The sequence below is a fragment of the Apodemus sylvaticus genome, chromosome 5 (genome assembly GCF_947179515.1).
Source record: "Apodemus sylvaticus chromosome 5, mApoSyl1.1, whole genome shotgun sequence".
In the NCBI taxonomy this organism is placed as follows: Eukaryota; Metazoa; Chordata; class Mammalia; order Rodentia; family Muridae; genus Apodemus; species Apodemus sylvaticus.
This window is the reverse complement of record NC_067476.1, coordinates 70,003,527-70,009,776: the sequence shown is the minus strand read 5'-3', so window position 1 is coordinate 70,009,776 and position 6,250 is coordinate 70,003,527. Positions and strand designations below refer to the sequence as shown.

The 6,250-nt window shown below is 35.1% G+C and overlaps 1 pseudogene; it reads left to right on the top strand.

The window, feature by feature from the left end:
• Window positions 1–502: 502 nt before the first annotated feature.
• Window positions 503–1,428, top strand: LOC127684369 (olfactory receptor 4C16-like; annotated as a pseudogene).
• The last annotated feature ends 4,822 nt before the right edge of the window (window positions 1,429–6,250 follow it).

The following is a 6,250-nucleotide window of genomic DNA, read 5'->3' as shown; positions in this document are numbered from 1 at the left end:
ATAATAATCATTTCTTAAAAATATGGATAATGATTTGTCAAAAATATATTATATTCTTCATGGTGTGGTAATAATAGGCAACTTCCTATTTGCTTCATAAAACACCAAGGCAATCAAATATATACTAAGTGTTAAGTGCTTTTCTGTTAATTAAAGGAGAAAAATTAAAGTTAATGTAGTAAATATCACAGATCACATATTGTAACTTTATATTCATTGAGCTGTAATATTAACCATAGTTGTGATAACAGGGATTTGTGTTAGAAGAGTTCTATTCCAAACCAATCCTAACTATATTTGGGACTCATGAAAGAGCAAATATATTTCCACTGAAATTTAGGAAGACATGAATGACTTATTAAAAAATAACAGAAGAATATCATTAATGAGGGTTACTTTTGCTTAAAATGCTCCATAGCATCACATATCAACCTCAAAATGAATGTCCTTTTTTTTCACATAGAGTTTCACATTAACCATTTCTGAACACTAATGAGAAAAAATGTGGCTGAACAACAATGTGACTGATTTCATTCTACTTGGTTTGACACAGGATCCTTTAAGGAAGAAAATCCTATTTGTTGTGCTTTTGCTTTTTTACTTGGGGACATTACTGGGTAATTTGCTTATCATTGCTACAATAAAGACAAGCCAGGCCCTTGGGAGTCCCATGTACTTCTTCCTGTTCTACTTATCCTTGTCTGACACCTGCTTCTCTACAACCATAGCCCCAAGAACAACTGTGGATTCCCTGCTGAAGGAAGCTTCTATCTCTTTCACTGAGTGCATAATCCAAGTCTTCACATTTCATTTCTTTGGCTGTCTCAAGATCTTTATCCTCATCCTCATGGCTGTTGACTATTATGTGGCCATCTGTAAGTCTCTGTACTATATGACCATCATGAACCACTGGGTCTGTGGGTGTTGTTGGCCATAACCTGGGTAGGTTTCTGTGTGCATTCTTTAGTTCAAATATGTCTGGCCTTGAGTTTGCCCTTCTGTGGTCCCAATGAGATTGATCACTATTTCTATGACTTGCAGCCACTATTGAAGCTTGCTTGTTCTGACACATATATGATCAACCTGTTTTTGGTATCTAACAGTGGAGCCATTTGTACACTGAGTTTCCTCATGCTGATCGTCTCCTATGTCATTATTCTTCGTTCTCTTCGAAACCACAGTGCTGAGGGGAGGAGGAAAGCCCTATCCACCTGCATATCCCACATTATTGTGGTCATCCTTTTCTTTGGGCCTTGCATCTTTATATACACACGCCCTGCAACGGCATTTCCTATGGATAAGATGATTGCTATATTTTATTCAATTGGGACACCTCTGCTCAATCCTCTGATTTACACACTGAGGAATGCAGAGGTGAAAAATGCCATGAAAAGGTTATGGAGAAAGAAAGTGGTGTCAGATGATTGACAGTAAATGAGGTCTCCAGTCTATTTTCATAGTTTGCATTAAATTAGAAGTCAATAAAATATTGTTTTATTAATGTTTAATATACTAGCTTCTTAGAGTTCGAAGATTATAGGGTCATATAGTAAAGAGACAATGTGACATTGTTTTGTTAAGTAGTGGGATAAAACATAAAATACAATTAGGTAAAAGGCACTTCCTTGGTTTTTGTTCATGTTTCATGCTGTATTTTGCACTCTCTACCCTTTCTGTCCACCAATTGTGACTGTAATTGTATTTTCTGCAATTCTGTCTGTTGAGCTCTGAAGTCCTCTCCTGATAATTATCTATCTATATAATCACATTATCCCAGTTTCTTATTTTTTATTTTGATGATGTTAATATAAATACAACAATCTTCATTTCCTTTCCTCTCAAAATTATCTCATTTACACATACATGTTCTCCTTCAAATTCACTACCTCTTTTTATGAAAACTGTTATTGCATTCATGCATGCATGTACACCCATATATATTTCAATTATATATTATTTCATAGTCATTTTAATCATACATAGTTTATTCTCAAGAATCAGCAGCTTGTGGCAGATTCAAATAACTATAGCAAGTGCTAGTATGGGAAAAAGTGCATACCCTTGAAGAAATCTCTCTGCTATTTAGAGATTGATTCAGAATTCTTACTGAATGTGTACCTTAATAAAATTCTAGAACACCTAGAGGTTACAGAGAAAATATTTTACTCTTGAGAATCTCTGATACTCTGATTTCAATATTGAATTTGTAGCCATATTTTTTCTTTTATTTTAACACTTATCCTTTTGATTGATCTCTTCTAACTTATTGTTAAGTTTACTCTTGGACTCTTGGACATACTAAGTATAATATTTTCTTTTTAAAAACAGTGTTGAATTTAGTACAGCATGTATAGGTTAGTTTTAGGTAGAGAGGCCTATATTGGTTAGAATCAAGAGAACAATGACTTCAGAACGTATTGGCAGATTAAGCAAAAGCAGGATTACTCAGACGAATATTATAGTTTGAAAGAGAAATATTTAAAATATAAATCAATTTGGTAACCTTTGAATTCATTTCTGAAGACCATATAAGTAAAGGAGAAATAGAATTTTTTATATTAGAACACAATATTAATTGCATCATTATTAATATTCAAATATTAGACAATATTAATGATAAGAATATTTCTTATTTCTAATTTCAATGCTTTGTGTATTTTTATTCATAGAAAAAAATTAAACTTGAATCCTTTTACTATGAGATGTTTTTTTACTTCATAAACTAGAAAGTTGGAAAACAAAATTTTTATCAGTTTTGTAATACCAAAACCCATGAAATTTTTTAGTTTATTTTTTTCTATTTCTTTAATTTTTCTTTTTCTCTAGTGCCTGGGATTGAACCTAGATCCTCACTCATGCCAGTCATGAGATATAATTCAAACAGAAATTTTTTAGCCCAAAGTACTGATCGTGATTAGTATGTTTGGGTGTGGGGGGACAGTAATAGAAATCTGTACAATCTACAATTGAGTATATTGATATATGTAGCATATAACTATTCTTTTTTCATTCTTTGTGTTTCCATTTCAATCTTGACCATGTTGTCCTCATGCAATACCTAAAGATGAATGAGGTTGTTAGCATTTTTAGTTTAAAATTCTTGTTGACACAATCATACTTAATCCCTGATCTTTTTCAAAACTAAGAGAATAAGAAACTTTGAATGTAGATCCATCCTTTTTATTTATTTTACTTTATTATTTGAATGTTAATATTCATGCATATATGTACAACTTGTATGTGCCCAGTAACCACACAGATATCAGATGAGAAAATTGGATCTTTGCAATCTGCAATTGGTGTTAAGAATGGTATTGAACCTCAATGTGGATGCTGGGAATTATATCTGGGTCTTGTGCAAAATAACAGGTATTTTAGCCACTGAGTCAGCTTTCCAACTCTATAGGTTCCTTTTGAATCTCATATTAGTTTCAAACACATAAAGAACATAGCATCCACATTTTTGCTGTCACACATCACCTGTAAATTGTGTCCTACATAAAACCATTTCCAATGTTTTGCAATAAGACTGAATGTGCAATTTCTGTAAGTATATAGGTTGAAGTAAATACCTCAGTGGAGTAAAGAATGGATATCTGAGTATTGAAATGGAAACATTGTGGAGGAAAAATGATGACTTTGACCAGATAATATATTTCATGTCCATTTATTGGTTATTAAAAGATTTCTATTCCTTGAAAAAAGAAATATGTTTTTCACATCTAGACAATGTGTTTGCCTCTGAAAATAACACATCATTCAGTCATATTTGCTTTCTACATGAGCATATTCCTTATTGTTTCTAGTATCAATTCAGTGAAACATCTCAAGAAAGTCTGTGTAGGAAAGTAGAGACCTCCCATATAATGAAATAAACCATTCCACGAAATAATAGATTTCTAGTAGGTGCAGAAAGCAACCTGGCAGAATTTGAATATAGACTGAGTTACAAAGATTTTACAGAGGTTGTGGTTATAAAATTCCAGGAAGTAGAAGTTGACACAAGATACCCCATCATGGTTTTAGAGGGGATATTACTGTATTTCCCTTGATTAACCCCAGAAAACAGTGGAAAGAATTCTTATTCCCTTTATCTCAGCCTGTGAGTTTATTTAGAAATAGAGATAATAATACTAAAATAGTCTATAATGTGAATGCTTTATAACAAGAAATTAAGGAATACAGATGGGCATACACAGAGGAATATTATGTGCAAATGATGAAAGATTGAATTGATGCTTTTAAAAAACAAATAATATCCACATTGGTCAATTAATTCTCAGGATCTAGATGGTACATTGTACAGATTCTCTTCAGTGTCCTGAACAAGAATTTATACCATTGCAATTGTAATCCCAAACTTTAGCCTTTTAAACTGTGAGAAAATAAATTCTTAACCTCTAAGCCACCCACCTGTTGATACTTAAGGAAACTCATTGGTACCTAGGACATCTGAAAAATTCTTTTGAGATTCGACCTCACATGCATCAGGATGATTTTTGAAGATCAAAAATTCAAGTGACAGTATATGCTAGTATATGAGAAAGAGGTACACTACAGTATTGCTGGTGGGATTTCAAACTGGTACAATAATTCTGGAAATTAATCTGATTTTTCCTTAGAAAATTGAGCATAATTCGATCTGAAGACCCAGCTATACCACTCCTGGGCATATACCCAAAAGACACCCTACCATACCACAAGGATGCATGCTCCACCATGTTCATAGCAAACTATTTGTAATAGCCAGAAGTTGGAAACGACCCAGATATCCTTCAACTGAAGAAGAGATACAGAAAATGTGGTTCATTTGTACAATGGAATACGATTCAGCTATTAAAAATAAGGACATCATGAAGTTTGCAGGTAAATGGATAGAATTAGAAAACATCCTATCCTAAATGAGGTAACCCAGACTTAAAAGGTCCTACATGGTTTGTACTCACTGATAAGTAGATAGTAGCCCAAAATTACAGAATACTTAGGATATAACCTACAGACCAGAAGAGGTGTAACAAACAGAAATGCTCAAGTAAAGAGACTTCATTCCTACCTAGAAGGGGGGAGGAAATAATCATGGGAGGCAGAGGGAGGAGTGATCTGGGTGGGAGAGGGGAGGGGGAGAGAGAAAGAACAGGAGAGAAGCCTTGAGGTCAAAGACAATAAAGGGAAATAAGCAAGCTTGGGGAGTGGGAGGTTGGGGGTGCTCCTCTAGAAAGTACTGGAGACCTGAAAGGTGAGATCCTCTCAGGACTAACTGGCGGTAACCCAAGTCAAGATGCTCAACATTGGAAAAAAGGAAATTCAAGAGACCACCGCCAATAGATAGGCAAGGCCTCAAGTGAAGGGGCACGGTTACTAACCCAAAGTCAAAATTCATGACCCAGAATTGTTACTGTCTAAAGGAACTGCAGGGACAAAAATGGAAAAGAGACTGAAGGAAAGGAGGTCCAATGACTGTATCACGTTGGGATCTAGCTAATGTGGGGTGGGGAACTGTCAAGCAGCAAAGCCAGACGCTATTCTGTTATGATTTGCTTACAGATAGGAGCCTGGCATGGCTGACCCCAGAGAGACCAGTCTGCTCAGACTGATACTTACACCGAACCACTGGACTAAAGTTGGAGGCCCCTATAGCTGAATTAGAGGAAGGATTGAACAACCTAAAAGAGAAAGTAACCCCGTAGGAAGACAAGAAGGCTCAGCTAAAGCAGATCCCAAAGAGCTCCCAGAGACTGAGACACCAACCAAGAGTATACAGGGGCTGGTCTGAGGTCCCTGGCACAAATGTAGCTGAAGTCTACCTGGTTTGTCTCAGTGCTGGAAGATGTGCTTAATGCTGGAGAGACTTGAGTGCCCAGGGAAGTGGAAGCCCTGCGGGGTGGGGTGGAGCTCCCCTTTGGAAACAAGGGTTAAGACAATGGAATGAGGAACTGTTTGTGCGGGGTGGGGGGGGGGATTGAGGAGGAGCAACTATGGGAATGTAAATAAATAAAATCATTTTTTAAAAATAAGAACCAAATAAGCTAGTTTTAACAAAACCATATGTGTATGTTCTTTAAAAAGAGTGTGGATACCAACAACAACAAAAATATACTATATAATTCATTAAATCGAAGTATATACATTTACTAATAGTTTCTTGTAAAGTCCAACCACAAATTTGTATTGATATGGGGCTTAAAAATAATATTTTTTACTTTTGTCAATATATCCTTTAAATTATCTCCTTAAAAGCGTGGAAAAATCA